The following is a 16,504-nucleotide window of genomic DNA, read 5'->3' as shown; positions in this document are numbered from 1 at the left end:
TGTCAAGGATTAGTTGACTCTATTTATGTGTGGCATTTCTTGCCATTGTTCCTTGTTGCTCTTTCTGTCTTTCACTATTTATCTGTCTTTCTTCATTTTAATAGAGCATTTGATGATTCCATTTTCTCTTTTTTTGGCATGTAAATTATACTTCTTTAAAAAAAAATGAGTGGTTCCTGTAAAGTTTGCATTACACATTCACAACAAAGCCAAGTCTACTTTCAAATAATGATATACCATTTCACAGGTAGTACAAGTACCTTTTAATAACAAAATATTTATTACAATGGACTGATACACGAATTCACTCTCTTGTCCCTTGTATCATTGCTGTCATTACTTTCACTTGTACATGAGCATACAAAAACATGTATCTACACATAAACACACATGATCAAGTGCATTGTTGCTATTATTATTTTGAATGAATTGTTTTTGTAGGCCAATTAGAAATAAGACAAATAAAAGTTTTTCTTTAAACTTTTACCTTCACTTATTCATTCCCTGATGCTCTTCATTTCTTTATGTAGATCTAAGTTTTTGACCGGTATTATTTTTCCCCTCTCTAAAAAACTTATTTTACTATTTCATGCAAGGCAGGGTTGCTGGCAATAGATTATCTCAATTTTTGTTTATCTGAAAAAGTCTTTATTTCTTCAGCACTTTCAATGGACAATTTTGGAGGGTAAAAAACTGTAGGTTGGTCTTTATTTTCTTTCGATACTTTAATAATTTTACTCCACCTTGTTTTTGTTTGATTGATTTCTGAGGAAATTAGATAAAATTTTTATCTTTGTTTCTACATAGGTAAGGTGCTTCCTTCCCTCTATTTTTTCCAATAATTTTTATTTATTTTTTATTTTTGAAGTTTGAATATGATATGTTTAGATACAGCTTTTGGGGGCATTTCCCCTCCTTAATGTTTTTTCTTTTCTTTCTTTCTTTCTTTTTCTTTTTTTTTTTTTTTTTTTTTTGAGATGGACTCTAGCTCTGTTGCCCAGGCTGGAGTGCAGTGGTGCGATCTCGGCTCACTGCAACTTCTGTCCCTGGGTTCAAGCAACTGCTTGCCTCAGCCTTCCGAGTAGCTGGGATTACAGGGGCCCACAACCATGCCTGGATACTTTTTGTATTTTTAGTAGAGATGGGGTTTCACCATCTTGGCCAGGCTGGTCTTGAACTCCTGATCTCATGATGCACCTGCCTCAGCCTCCCAAAGTGTTGGGATTACAGGTGTGAGCCACTGCTCCTGGCAGACTTTTTTCTTAGCTTCCTGGGTCTGTAGTTTGGCTGACATAAATTTAGGAAAATCCTCAGATATTATTGTTTCAAATATGTCTTCCTTTCTTTTCCCCTTTTCTTCTTCTTCTGTTATTTTCACTACATACAAGTTATACCTTTGATAGTTGTTTCATAGTCCTTGGACATTCTGTTCTGTTTTTATTCCCAATCTTTTTTATCCTGTGCTTTTCAGTTTTGGACATTTCTATTGTCATATCCTCAAGCTCAGAGATTTTTCTTTCAGCTGTGTTTGGTGTACTAATGAGCCCATCAAAGGCATTCTTTATTTCTGTTACAGTGTTTTTGATCTCTAACATTTATTTTTGATTCTTTCTTAGAATTTACTCCTCTATGCTTACATTATCCATCTTTTCTTAGATGTTGTCTACTTTTTCCATTAAAGCCCTTAGCATACTAATCATGTTTATTTTTTAAATCTCTGGTCTGATAATTCCAACATTCCTGCCACATTTGACTTTGTTTCTAATGTTTAGTTAGTCCCTTCGTGCTGTGATTTTTGCCATTGAGTGTGCCTTATAATTTTTTGTTGAAAGATAAATATGACATACTGGGTAACAGAAACTGCAGTAAATAGGCCTTCAGGGATGTAGTGACGAGGCTTGGGGAGCAGCAGCACACTACAGTTCTGTGATTAGGGTTCAGTTTTATGGCGAGCTTGTGCGCTGTGAAGTTCACCAGTGTTGCACAGGCTCCTCTCTGCCTTAGGCAAGACAGGATGGCTAGAAGAAGCTGGGATTGGGTATTACTTTTCTCTTAGGTAGGCTAGGCTCTGATAAAACAACATCAGGTTAGGCTCTGGTGGAAAGTTTCTCCTGAGGGCAGTTCTTCTTAAGAACAGAATGCTCTTCTGTTTTTCTAAATGGTTCCCTTTCCTCTCCCTCTGTTGGAATCATGAGGGAATATTTCTCTGGTATTCACTGTGAGGATTTGGTAGAGTTCCTGAAGATAAAAGTCACAAAAGTGTGGGGACATTTCTATGTTTAGGTCCCCCTGGGATTTTTAACTCTTAGACTTGTCTACCAGAACAATTTGTCAATTAAAAGTTTAGGTTTTCCTGCCTTACTGGTGCTGCTTCCAAAAAATGGTTTATGCTCTGGCAAGTTGCGATTCTCTGTATCCTGCTGTCTGTCTCTCTAATTTGAGGAAGAGCAGTTTGCCCTGTGACCTCACTTTTTCTGATGGAGCTAAGGATTATTAACTTTTTCAGTTTATTCAGGTTTTACTTTGGTCAGGATGGAGTAGTAACATCTCAGCCACTTGCATGCTGGACCAGATCCTGGAAATTTGGAACTGGATTTTGAGAGTGTTTAACCAGGTGGATTGAAACACAAGCCTGGGCAAGCAAAAATGCATTGACTGAGAGCACTCTCACAATATAGGATTGAACTCTTTGGCAAGGACCCCAAAGTATGCGGCCAACCATCTGTATTAGTTTGTTTTCATGCTGCTGATAAAGACATACATGAGACTGGGTAATTTATAAAGAAAAAGAGGTTTAGTGGGCTCAATTCCACATGGTTGGGGAGTACTCACAATCATGGCAGAAGGTTAAAGGACATCTTACATGATGAAAGGCAAGGAGAGAGTTAGAGTCAAGTGAAAAGGGTTTCCTTTATAAAACCATCAGTTCTCAAGAGACTTATTCACTCCCAGGAGAACAGTATACAGGAAACCGCCTCCATGATTCAATTATCTCCCACCAGTTCCCTTCCACAACACGTGGGATTTATGGGAGCTACAATTCAAGGTGAGATTTGGGTGGGGACACAGTGAAACCACATCACCGTCCGCTAGAGTCAAACTCAGAAGCCAGGATAAAATGATGCCCCATGCTGAACCAAGCAGGGTTCCTGAAGGATAAGGATTCTGAAAGAATTGGTCATAGTGGAATGATGAGGTCACACAAATCTAGAAGATTCACAAGAAGATCCTCATGGAGAGCCTGTAATACACTCCATTCATCAAGGCCAACAAGCTGTGCTTGTGAGAGAGGTGGTGACATTTCTATGTATTTCAGTGGTGACTGTTGTCTTTCTGTCAGAGCAGACAGTAGAAAAGCCATCACGGAACTGAGCTCTTTAATATCCATGGAGATATAGGGGACACACAGTAATACAGGCCAGGTAACAGCACTTTCAAGAGGAAGTGGGCTTTTGACTCTAGTAAACTACTCCTTTTTACAACTACAAACATCTGGCTTTAATAATTTGGGGCAGAAACATTTTTGGTTGTTCAGCTGAGGTGATGTGTGCTGTGAGCACACCTCTCTCTGAATGAGCTCTCACCCTGTGAGTTTTGGTCACATCTGGCACTTCCGCTGCCATGACCCATGCAAGCAACAATATATCTGCTTGTTTTGCTTGTTTTTTTGTTTGTTTGTTTTTGTTTTTGTTTTTGACAGAGTTTTGGTCTTGTCACCCAGTCTGGAGTGCAATGGCACAATCTTGGCTCACTGCAACATCCGCCTCCCAGGTTCAAGCGATTCTCCGGCCTCAGCCTCCTTAGTAGGTGGGATTACAGGCACCCGCCACCACACCCAGCTAATTTTTGTATTTTTAGTACAGATGGGGGTTTCACCATGTTAGCCAGGCTGGTCTCAAACTCCTGACCTCAGGCCATCAACCCACCTTGGCTTCCCAAAGTGCTGGGATTACAGGCATGAGCCACCACACCCAGCCCAATTTGCTTTTTAATCTGTATTTTGAAAATATTTCTTATATCCTGTCCCATCAAGAAGCATTCTCTCAAATTTGATGCTAACTTTCATCTTATGGACAATGATACTGAATGAAGTTTAGCCTCTTTAGGGTTGTGTCCTCAAAGCTCTAAGTAATGTAAATATTTGATAGATTCTGATGAATTTATCCGAAAAAAAAAAAAAAAACAAGAAAACAATGGATCAAAACTTCCCTGTCCATCTCTAAAGCTCTGTTCATCCAGCCTTTGACAAGGCCTTCTTAAACTTTAACTCAAATGACAGAATAATTGCCACTCCTCTTTTCTTTCTGTTGTGCAAATGACACCACATATGGACCCATTACAAAGAGAAGAGAATCACATTTAATGACCTTCAATTAAATATCAGGTGTGATGCCAGGCTCTTTCCAAACATCACTGTTGGATAACTAATATACCATCATTTCAAAACAGATTATGTTAAATTCAAGGATTCCAGCGTTGATCAAGGGAAAAACAAGAATGTGAGAGGCACTAACGTTGCTTGGTTGGGCTGTGCTTGCATAGAGTTGCATGAAAGAATCCCTTCCACCAGGAGATCTTCCAGGGACACTGGCACAAAGTCACATGCAGAAGAAAATGGAGAAAAGGATCTCTTCAGGAAAAGGAGAAAATCATAGAGGGAGCTCACGTAAGTAATGTTCTTCTTTCAGCAGCTGCTGAGGAATCTGAGTCAAAGAGTTATAAAAAGAGGCAGGAATTGAGGGTTTAGCTACAAAGGTCATCTGCTTATCTGTAATTAGCAGATGTTGAGTGTAGTTTTGCAGGGCATGCAGACTAGGTAGGCTGTAAATGGCTAACAATGTGATTATTTGAACTATATTTAAAGAAACTGGGTGTGCACAAATTTTAGTTTTAACATCAATAGGCTTTAGCTGATTGTCCTAGCTTGCTGTGAAGGTGTAAACAATATGGGGACAGTTTGGGGCTAATACACTGGGGCTATCACTACTGGCTTATTTCCATAACAGGCTCAAAAATGGCTTGTCTCATATGATACAGCAGGGGGAAGGTAAAACTGGAATATGAACCCACACTAACATTTATCCTTCCATCAGATGAATGTTATATGTGCCGTTCCTTACAAGAGTGTCTTTTCCCGGCCTAAAAATTTTTGCATTCTCAAGCATTAAAGGGAAAACTTCATCTCCAAAGTGTCATAAAGAAAGATAGTAAAACAAATGTTCAAAGAGTAGCCACTCCTCTTGTTCTGTCATTAGAATCCTGAACTGATAACAGGATTTGAGAGAGAGGAAAAAAAAAAAAAAAAAGCAGAGGTAGTGCATATAAGAAAGTAGAGAGAAAAAGGCTGTGCATATGTGCATGGGCGGATGTGAGAGATAAAGAAGAATGCAGAGGGATAAAGAGAGAACAAACTGGAGTGTTTATGTTCTTTAGATCTTTAACTTCTTTGAGAATGTTACTTTTCCCATTGTCTTCCAGTTTTACTGAGGTGTGGTTGACAAATACAAATTATGTATATTGACGGTATACAACATAAGGATATATGTACACATTGTGAAATGATTACCACATTAAGCTAATTAATATATCAACCAGTTCACATAGTTTTTGGCTGTTGTTTGAATATTCAAGTTCTATTCTCTTAGCTTTCAACGATACGTTATTAACGAAAATCAGCATGCTGTCTATTAGAATTCAACAGCTTACTCACTTTATCACTGAACATTTGTACCCTTTGTGCCTCTTTCCACTGCTTCAGTGAGATTTTGAATTTGTCGAAGTCAGCCATCTGGGAGACATCAATGATATATCTTTTTGAATTAAAAAACCAATATTATGACAAGAAACATGCAGTAAAATATTTTATTAGAAACCTATATTAACAGAGGTTTATGATAATGAATTGTTAGGATTTATTATTGCCCATGGCCAGCATGAAAGCAGGTGACCCCCTTAGTGTACGGTTTATTTAACATTCACTCTTCCAAGGAAGGTTTAGCCTTATTGGGACGTCATGTTTAGGAGGTCTCCCGTTAGGATACCTGACATGTACTGGACTTGGGCTTTATTTCCCATCTCCCTGGATGGCATCAAAATGCAAGTTCCAGGTTACTACAATATTTCAGACATGCTCAGTAACTTTGGCACTTTGTGTCCTTGGGGTGACCACCTTCTTCACCTGGTGTGGGGACTCTGGGGGTTTTTAACTCTTAAGTTCAGAACTCTTTCCTCTAATTCAACTAGCAAAGCTTTTTTTCTTCACCCCCTCTCCACCCTGATTAACTTTGTGGATGCTTTTCTTTTTCCTTGATAGAAGTGTGATTCAGGAAGAGCTGAAGTTTTTCTACTCCATTTGGATCATTTTCACCTCTCTGAAGCTTCTTTAAGAAAATAAATTGCATTAAATGTTTGGCATTAAACTATTCCATATTAAGAAGCAAGGCAGGAAGAAATGGAAGAAGAAAAAAAAACATTCCTTTATATTATAATGCAAGTGCATATTCATATTCTGAATTTTAAAATTAATAATAAAACTGTTTTTATCTTTAGGAATATCATGAGCACCACTATCCATAATATTCTACCCTAGAACAGATCATGCATTTATCCAACATTGAAAAAAACACATGTTCCATTCTCTTATAGGTGAGGAAATTAGAAATCACCGGGGAGGTTTGTTTTTGTTGTTAGCTATAGCTTCTCAAAACCTTCTTCCCAAAGATTCTGATTCTGTACGGTAGGTTTGGATCTTAGCAAACACATTAAAAAAAAAAAAAAAAAAAAAAAAAAAAAAAAAAAAAAAAAAAAAAAAACTCTTCAAGTGATTTGGGGAGTTAGATTTGTGATATGCTGAATTACTCCAGGTTTCCTTTGATGTTGATCACTATGAACTCAGAGAAAGATAATGCCTTGTCTAAACTCACAACAGCGCTACGGAGTGATAGATTCCAGATTAGACCTCAGACTCCTGCCCTCCAGAGCAGCACGGAAAATTCTGTCATATACAAACCATGGAATTTACTCTTTCTCTGTATAGTCATCAGTCTAAGCGCTGCTCATTAGGCAGAAAATATTTGCTTTGAACAGTGTCTTGCTTCATTTACATAGAATTGAAAAAAGAAGCCTGACGTTTCCCAAGTCTTGTGCAACAATAAAAAATGCGAAAGTGGATTTAATTCCCTGACCTCCTAAACACATGCCCTCCATTCTCCACTCCAGAGAAAAAAATGTTTTCCATTTAAAAGGTGTTTTGACATTGATTAGTTGAGACTAAAGTCTCACATAACTCAACTGCTTGAAAATAAAGTCATAGCTAATGGCTCTTCCGGGCTTCAGCCAAAGAAACGTTGAGCAGCATCTAAAGAAACATCTGTCTTTTCATATGTATGAATAGTTTTTGTTGTAAATCCTATAGGATTCTTGATATTCATTATGAAAGAAAATCCTTATGATCATTTTAAAGACCATCTGCTAGGGGTTTAGGATCATCACCTTGCTGGGCTTCCTGGAGCACTGTGTCCAAAAGGAAATAACAAACATACTGTAAAAATTCCTACAACTTTTTTTCTTCACTCCCTCCCCACTCTGATTAACATTGTAGATGCTTTTCTTTTCCCTTTATTGAAGAGCTGAATTCAGGAAGAGCTGGCTTTTCTACTCCATTTGGATGATTTTCGTCTCTTTGAAGTAACGCTACCTTAGAGCTAGAAACAATTTTTGGAGATCTAAAGCTCTGGCTATCAACAGTGGGAAATTTATTTTTATCAACCCTTTTTTCTTCCCGTTTGATATATGACTGGGCTCTTAAAAGTATCAGTTGAATCGACTGAATACCATGCAAAGGAATGTATGTCGAGTCGTCAGCACCTTGTGATTAATACAAGTGTGACTCAGGAAAACACACAAACACAAAGAGTGGGAGAGCAAGAGTGGGAGCCAGAGAGAGAGTGAGAGCCAGAGAGAGCGAAAGCCAGAGAGAGAGCGAGAGCCAGAGAGAGAGTGAGAGCGAGAGAGCGAGAGAGATAATACATTGGTATTATTTGAGTTTTGAAACCACAGGGACATCAAAGTCTTTCTTGATGTGCTGCAAAATGTTACCAAAGCAGTTACATTTTACGCTCTGTTCTTAGAATAATGTCACATGGAAAACTGCAACTTTTAAGATACAAAGATGCTCCTGGAGAAACTTATTGAAAACTCAGAAAGCAGTGTCAGCATGGAGTTGAAGTGACCTCTTCCTCTATGTAAAAAAGGTGTCTGATGAAGTCACCCAGGGAAAATCTGTTTTTCCCCTACATCTTACTTAAGATGTGTTCTCCAATTGATTGGTCAGTGCTACAAACTCACCATTCTCTTGTCAAATGCCAGCAAGCATGGGAATACCATCTTTCAGGTGAGAAGCTGAGCACAGAATTTTCCTATTGCAGAGGCATACACACATCCCACGCCTTTCTTGTGCACTGTTTTTCTTTTTCTTTTTAATGTGTTGTGCCAAAACCACAATCTCTCCAAGATATAAGCTCAAAACTAGAATAATGAAGTAGGATATATCCTTACTATAACCAGGAGCTTGAGATGTCCGTATATGTTACAAGTTAAAAATTCCAATCTCCGCGACGGATTAACTGTGGGATCTCAGGTAAGTTGATCATCTATTCTGAGTCTCAGTTTCCAAAAGAGAACACAAAGCCCGTAGCACAGTCCTGGAGCCCAAATGAGCCCAAAGGTGTGTCACAAATATTGGGTACATGTATTATAGAACACTTATGCTAAGAACCAAAATTTCTATGTTGCATTATTTTCCTTGGGTATGATTTTGTTCTCCCAAGATTTTTAGACTCCTCCAAGCAAGGGATGAAGTTTGTCTGTTCTTTATGTTTTGTGAGAGTACAGTGTTGAGCCAGCAACATATTAGTGGTAAATTAGCATTGTTGATTGTCTGTCGGGTTCATTCAATTGATTGAATAGCCAAAATAGCAACATTTACTCCATCTTGACTTGAATTTTCTTGTTGCATATTAGTTTGTTTTGTAAAAATGATTATGTATATTCCTTTTCCCCGAAAAATAATTCTGATCAACCAAAACTAGACATTGACAGGTTCTGTTGGTCAGCTTCTACTTTAAGCACTAATAAAGGCTAAAATGACCACATCTTCAGTCACGCTGTAGAAAACAGAGGGGATCGTTGTGCTCAAAGAGGAACCCTGATTGGTAAGACCGCACTTGAATTGTTCTATAAGTTAGTCAAATCACTTCCCTTTGAGCCTGAATTACGTTTTTGCAAAATGGTATTAATAATTTACGTTCTGCATGTTCTATAGACTGCTATTAAGTGTTTGTCAAAAGATGAATTAATACATGATAGACAAATGTGAAGCTAATTCTTTGGTGGTGTATGGGCATTCGCGGAGGATTGGATACTAGCTCCATGAAGTACTACTTTTTAAAGCAGTTTATTAGGAATTGGTAGTTCACGTTCTAGGCTATTCTAGATCAAAGCCCGTATTTAGAATGCTTATTCCTTCAGGTTCAAACAAGGACAATAGCTACAAGACAGTTTTTTCTCCTACATTATTGACATTAATGATATATATAGGGATGTACCAGGTTTTAGGAGGAAGAACAAGTATAGCATTTGAAAATAGAAATCTACAGAGGAATTTATTTCTCCTATTTGTAGTTGTGCCTTCTTGGGTCAGCATTTGTCTTTTCTGAGTTTGCTCATCAGCCAAATAAATAATAATACCTTCACCATCTCCCATAATGACACAGATTTATTTCAAAATGAAATAAATAGTGCCACCATTACTATCATATCACACAGAGTATGGAGAAATTTCAGGGAAAGGCTCACAATAGGAAACCTGAATTAGTTTAAAAGAAAACCTAGGGACACTGGTTATATATCCTATAATTTCCTCTGATATTTTGACTAGATGACTTTATTAAGATACCTGTTTCTACCACCTATAAATGGACGTGAGGGAGGGCATTATCACATCTAATAAGTCTGTGTCTCTTCAATTTATGGGTTGCTCCATTGATGAGTGATTGTCCCCACTAAACCACATCTGGGAGAAATAATAGAGCGCTTGGAAGGACCAGTAACTCTAAACAAAAGAGTCTTATAGAAGTGCATAGAGCAAGAATCGCAAATCAGAGACAAAATATAACAGGCAGTCTGCAGACAATGAATACTCGTTTCACAAAACATCAGAATAATGATAACCTCTGGAGAAAGAGAGAAAAGTAAAACTGGGAATGGGCTCACAGAGCCATTGAAGATACTAGCCTAATCTATTTCTTAACCTCAGTTTTGATTACACACACTTTATGATTATTTGTAATTTGTCCATGCATAAATTATATATTTTTCAAATGTACATTTAACATTAAATGTACTTATGACATAAGAAACTATACAGAAGTACTGCAAATCCAGGATCTACAGTGGGATTAATGGCAAACAATTACCGCTAAAACTGTGAACTGATTCCAAAAAAAAAATATATTGAGCCATCGGGTAGTTGAGTTAGCATTTGAGACTGCCTGAAAAAATAGCACACACCAAGTCTGGATCAATTTAATTGATTAACATATTTATGTTATCAGAAACAGGCAAATAAAACAAAAAAGGGTTCATTTGGTCACTATTTAGGAACTTGGGCTGAATAACAATTCTTAATAAAATGTGTTTTAGTAAACAGCTGTTAATGTGTAAATATAGGAATTTATTATAGGTATTCTATTTTACTACAATAGCATTCTTTGACATTTAGACTTTGCTCACACTCAGACTTAGAGACTACTTCTGAGGTTAATGCTGGCAGTAGGCAATCAAGCTGACTTTTATCAGTGAGACATTGACAACACAAACGACCAACAGCCAGATGGTATTTAACCATAGAAGTCTGACCCCTAATTCCTTACAGCAACCAGCCCTGGGATCCAAACCACAACCTTATAGAAATTGGCTCAAAAAAATAAGAACTTGGACAGGGACTGCCAGCTGCCCTAATTTTTGTTTCTACTTCCAACTGAGGACCAACCAGATGCACTCCCCAAACCAGTCACATGCTTCTAGTTGACATTCAGCTTTCCCAGCCTTCAACTGAGTGTACCGGAAGTCTTCCCATGTTTTCACTATAAAGCTTCTCCATTACCCTGTGTGCCTTTAAGCCTGTACCAAATGCAACGGACAGAGCTGACTCCCTGATAGAGCAAGTTCTAAATAAACAGTCTGTTCTCATTTGAGTTGTCTTCATTTATTTCCCCAGTTATTGCTTTCATTCAGTTTTCATTAAAATAACAACAACAACAACAGCAACAATTGCATTGGAAACCTTTCACCCTGCCCCTATTTCATTCCTAGTTGCAAAAAAGTAACATTAATGGAGAAAAGCTGTGTTTAATTATTGTATCCATTCTTTTGAGTATTGAACAAGCAGTAACCAAGATTATTATAAAGATACTGCAACAATTGGGAAAATAATATGGAGTCATTTTTTTAAATTTAAACATAAATGCATAAATGAGTATGTGTGTACACACACACACACACACACACACACAGAGTGAGTGGGCCAATTCAAAAGAGAAACATGGAAAAACAAGAAATGGTAGTTTCGCTTGGCAATTGGCTTGTGGATGGCATTTTACATTTTTTATTCTTGTTTCAATATTCTTTAGTGAAATTGTTTTGAAAAATGAAGCAGCATCTCTTGCTTAAATGAATTAAACAGGTGTTCCAGGTCTGTTCTCTGACAGAAGCATTTGCACCTACAAATCTTACCTAATTTTGACTTCTAAATGATTCCCTGAGTGTACTTTTCACACTGTAAACTTCTCTGCAAATGTAAAAGATGATTATTATTCTACAAGAACTATTTAAATACAGAAATACCTGAATGTGTGTGCCTAAAATGTACACTGGCTGAGGTTCCCCGATTTTGGAAATTAAAGGCCAGTATGTCTGTGATAACATAGCTGATACATCCTCTGGTGTGCCATTTTTGCCACAAAGATGGTCCAGGATGGGCTAATGGAATAAAGCTAAGCTGGGGATACACATGCTCTGATGGAAACAATTTGCATCAAGATGGGCTGTTAGTATGACAAAAAAACATGTAAAATGCCTATAATGTACAATATATTCAGTACCTAGAGGCAAATCTTAAGGTGATGGAAAGAACTAGGAGTCAAGAGACCTGAAATGTTTGTGCAGCCCTGTAACTAACAAGGAGTGGGGCTTACTTGGATGGTTCATCTGCTTTTGGGTTCTCTATTTCCTAATAGCTAAGATAAGGGTTTGAGATGTGATATTTCAGGAGGCCATTTCAGATCTGGCATTCTATTCTAGTAGTGCTCTAGATATTGCATTAGATTTCATATTATTTTCATCTGGCCTTGTAGCACACCACTAATGTTCAATTGTATTGCTGTATTGGGAGGAGGAGACAATCATCAAATCAGAAAAAAAGCTAAGAAAGTTAGGTGATGGGAAAGAAAGAAAAACCTAATTTGTCTGTTACAGTTCGTTTCACATGTAGAGGGAGTTAAGATGGGAAAAGTATGTCTCAGAAGGTAATTACATATTGTCTGCAATCAATAGAACACATTGGGGAGAGAAAAGCTACTTGCATTACACTTAGAATTAGGGGCTTCATGTTGTTGCTTGAGTTATTCTTGGTCACAGCAGCTGAAGCAACACTTACAAAGCCCAAAGCCTACTCCAAAACTTTCCAACTTAAGCTCTGTCCTGTCTCCAAATCCCTGTCTCCCCACATGAAAAAGCATACACTTTGGACCATTCTCAGATATTGTGATCAGTCGTGAAGTGTGACTGGAATCATTTACCACTATTAGTGCTTAAATATTTGAGGGTATTGAATCATGAATTTGAAATAGATAACTCGGTGAGGTTGTTGTTGACAATTCCACTTCTACCTTCTTGCACGATGCAATGCTTCTTGAATCAGCGAGAATGCGATAGAATTAGATTTATTGCACTCACTCCTGTGCTTAGCACTCGTTATTTCCGTGGTCATCCCACGGTCTTGGGACCTATGTGAGTGTTTCACAGTCAAAATAGCAGCTGATGATTAGCCTTACTGATGAATCCCTCAACTGCTACAAGTTCAAATAGAACTTGTGCTGTCACTCAGACCTTCTCCTCTACATGGTGGTCCTCAAGGCATTAACATTATCTTATCTCTCTTTCCCAAATGCTCAAGCTGAGAACCTCAGAATTATCTTTAGTTTCTCCATTGCATAGGCCAGGATTCTTGCTTTTAGGTGATATAAACACGATTCAAAAAGGCTTTCTGAAAGCCTGAATTTATTGGTCTGTCTAGCTTGATTATAGCTTCTGACTCAGCCAGACTTAAGGATTCTAACAATATCACCAAGCATTTGCTCTTCTCCTCTCTCTTGCCTCTGATTTTCTCTGGGTTAACTTTATTCTCAGTCTGTTGTCAAACGTTAGCACTGGGGTTAATTCATGCTTAAATTTCAAATAGAAAAGAGCAGATCATTATTTCATTTGTTCCAGAAATTCTATGGCAGTACTGGCTGTGCCTGAGACACCTCCTGCCACTCAAGCCTAACAGGATGAGGTACTCAGATTGGTCAATCGGGATTCCATCCCTCCCCCATCTGACCATGTGACTGGAGGAGTGACCAGTGCATGAGAGAAAGTTGCTGCATAGGACAGTGATAGACATAGGGGACATCCATATTTCTTTCACTCCTTAGCCAATGAACTGACAATTGTGTGGATTTTGCATTTTAAATATCTCTTGCATCATTTTCTCCTTCAAATTCCATTGCCATTTTCTGAGTTCAGGTCCTCATTATCTCTCACCTGATCAGTTGTCTTAGCTTGTTAACTGATACGGGTTTGTTCCGTGTCCCCACCCAGATCTCACCTTGAATTGTACTCCAATAATTCCCACGTGTTGTGGGAGGGACACCGTGGGAGATAATTTGAATCACGAGGGCAGTTCCCCCATACCGTTCTTGTGGCAGTGAAGAAGCCTCAGGAGATCTGATGGTTTTAACAGGGGTTTCCGCTTTTGAGTCTTCCTCATTTTCTCTTGCTGCTGCCGTGTAAAAAGTATCGCCTCCCGCCATGATTCTGAGCCCGCTCCCCAAGAGCCAAGTAGAACTGTAAGTCCAATTAAACCTCTTTTTCTACCCAGTCTCAGGTGTGTCTTTATCAGCAGCATAAAAACGGACTAATACATTAACTGTTCTCCTTTTTTCAAGTCCTCTGTAATCCCAACCATTTTCTTAACAACATCCTATCAGTTCTTCTTCATGTCCATTATCCTTGAGGCATATTAATCTACAAATGGTTCCCTGAAATCTTCATGATCCCTGATACTTCATATCTTTGCATAGACTGTTCAGCACATTTCTTCCTTGTTCATGTGTGGAAACAACTTATACATTAACAGACAGATGCAACACTATCTCCCATCCCACATAGTCCTGGAGTTCCAAGGCTGAAAACTAAAGACTAAAATTATTGATAAAATTATTTGGCCTCAGAATCAGGAAAACTTTAATATGGAAGAAAAGTGGGACTTCAACATAGGAAAATTAGAACAGAACTGAGGTTCAAGATGCGAGCTTTGAAACTAAGGTGGGACCTTAAGAACAGGGTCAACGCTGGAGTACCAGTTAGGGTAGCTCGTGGCAACCCTGGGGCTCAAGCCAAACCTATACTATAGTCATATTGGTCCAGACGGGCTTAGAGAATTAACAGAGGACAGGAAACAAGGTAGGTAAGCCTACTGGCTTCAGCTCTATCACTATAATTTAACCGATTCCATTCTCAAAAGGAACTTAAACTAATTTTCTTCTTTATTTTCTCACTGACCCGTGACCCTAGGAAATGGTAAATTTCCTTTTTATAGTTGCACTTCTTTCTTTGTTTTCTTTCTGCCAGGAAGAAAAATGGAATGCATCCAAAGAATGGTTACATGAAAAATAGGATCTGAAGGGTGAGATGTCTGCTTCTTATATTACCCTAATACATACATTATATTAGGTGTGTGTACATATTTATAATTTATATATATTTTATTTATTATTTATTATAATTATTATTTAATAATACATCACATTATATTATTATTTATTATTTTATATTTTATTATTTAATAATATAATGTATTATTCATTATAATTATTTATTATAATAAATAATTATTTATTATAATCATATATGTACACACACCTAATATATGTGTATATATATATATATTTATGTATTATATTAGGTGTGTGTATATAATATATGTGTATATATATTATATTACCTTAATATAAGAAGCAGCATCTCACCCTTCAGATCCCATTTTTCTTTCAATCATTCTTTGGATTCCCCATTGAATTTAAGAGGATCCAATCTAAGGTCCAAAGTGAAGGCAACCCAAGAATAAAGGCAAATCTGTGGTTCCATCATCAGAGGGCATCAATGTGTGTTAATCAGAAAAAGTTGCTATGTATTTGGTTCCCTGAAGGCGTGACATTAATTTCTTGAATTAATTCAGGAATCTTGAAAATGGGTCTATTTGACCATATTTGGCTACCTGATAATTGTGCAGTGCATCTAGTATGTTTGCCAATGACATACATCTCTGCCCATTGATTAAACTTCTTTTCTCATGTTAAAAGAAACAATTAAGAGTACAATCACATGAATGTACTTATCTTATCCCGTCGTCCATTCTTCCCTTCTCACTAAGAAACACACTTCCTGGTTTTTTCCTTGGGAATGTTTCCCATCCTCCTATCTTGTTGCTGATGTTCGTCTACAAAATTTGTCACCCAGATAAATATGTTTTTGCCATTCAGGATTCAGAAGGTATTTCTTCCAGAAAGGCTTTTCAAACTGGGTTAAAAAGCATCTTAATGCGAGTCTATTACTGCCCTTGATAATTCATTAAGGTTATGTGCTGATTTCCCCATTTGAGAAACTGCCCAGTGAGTTACCCATGGAGTGAGGAACAAATATCTTAGTTATTGTGCACCTTGGTGACCTATAGGCACTTGAGCTCATTCTACTGAGAAAAACTACCTTCTTCCCATTCCTTTCCTGTACAATATCCCATTTAATTCCTCAGAAGTATCTTGTGAGATAGGTTATTAGAGCCATAGCAAAAGCTCAGAGAATGTATGTGATAAACACCATTTTTTTAAACATAAATTTAAACTATATATTCTTTCAGAAACACAAAAGAGCAATGTTTCATGGAGCCACTATTTTGGCTTTATATGGAAAGTCGCAGTTTTATTGAGCTTTTTATATTTTAGGGTTTTTCTTAATTTGTTTGTTTGCCTTTGGCAAACCCTTGGTTGACGCTTTGAATCAACAAGCAAACTTATCTGATGTTCTTAACTAAACTTACTAGTTGCTAATATATTATCTGACAGTAAATGAAACTAATGCATTTGATGAAAGCAGTCAATAAAAATGTCCACTAGTTTGTATATGT

At 37.5% G+C, this 16,504-nt stretch overlaps 3 long non-coding RNA genes across 3 annotated transcripts in view; all 3 read left to right on the top strand.

The window, feature by feature from the left end:
- LOC126955538 (uncharacterized) overlaps positions 1–16,504 on the top strand; it is a 656,849-nt gene that overhangs the window by 342,662 nt on the left and 297,683 nt on the right. The gene's annotated exons all lie outside the window — the stretch shown is intronic.
- LOC126955545 (uncharacterized) lies at positions 3,227–6,486 on the top strand. Its single transcript, XR_007725967.1, has 3 exons — positions 3,227–3,422; positions 4,450–4,666; positions 6,317–6,486. It is a non-coding gene; the product is annotated as an uncharacterized LOC126955545 (long non-coding RNA).
- On the top strand, positions 6,556–9,207 carry LOC126955547 (uncharacterized). Its single transcript, XR_007725970.1, has 3 exons — positions 6,556–6,645; positions 8,130–8,392; positions 9,100–9,207. It is a non-coding gene; the product is annotated as an uncharacterized LOC126955547 (long non-coding RNA).

This window comes from Macaca thibetana, chromosome 5 (genome assembly GCF_024542745.1).
Source record: "Macaca thibetana thibetana isolate TM-01 chromosome 5, ASM2454274v1, whole genome shotgun sequence".
NCBI lineage: Eukaryota > Metazoa > Chordata > Mammalia > Primates > Cercopithecidae > Macaca > Macaca thibetana.
This window is presented reverse-complemented; position numbering and strand designations above follow the sequence as displayed.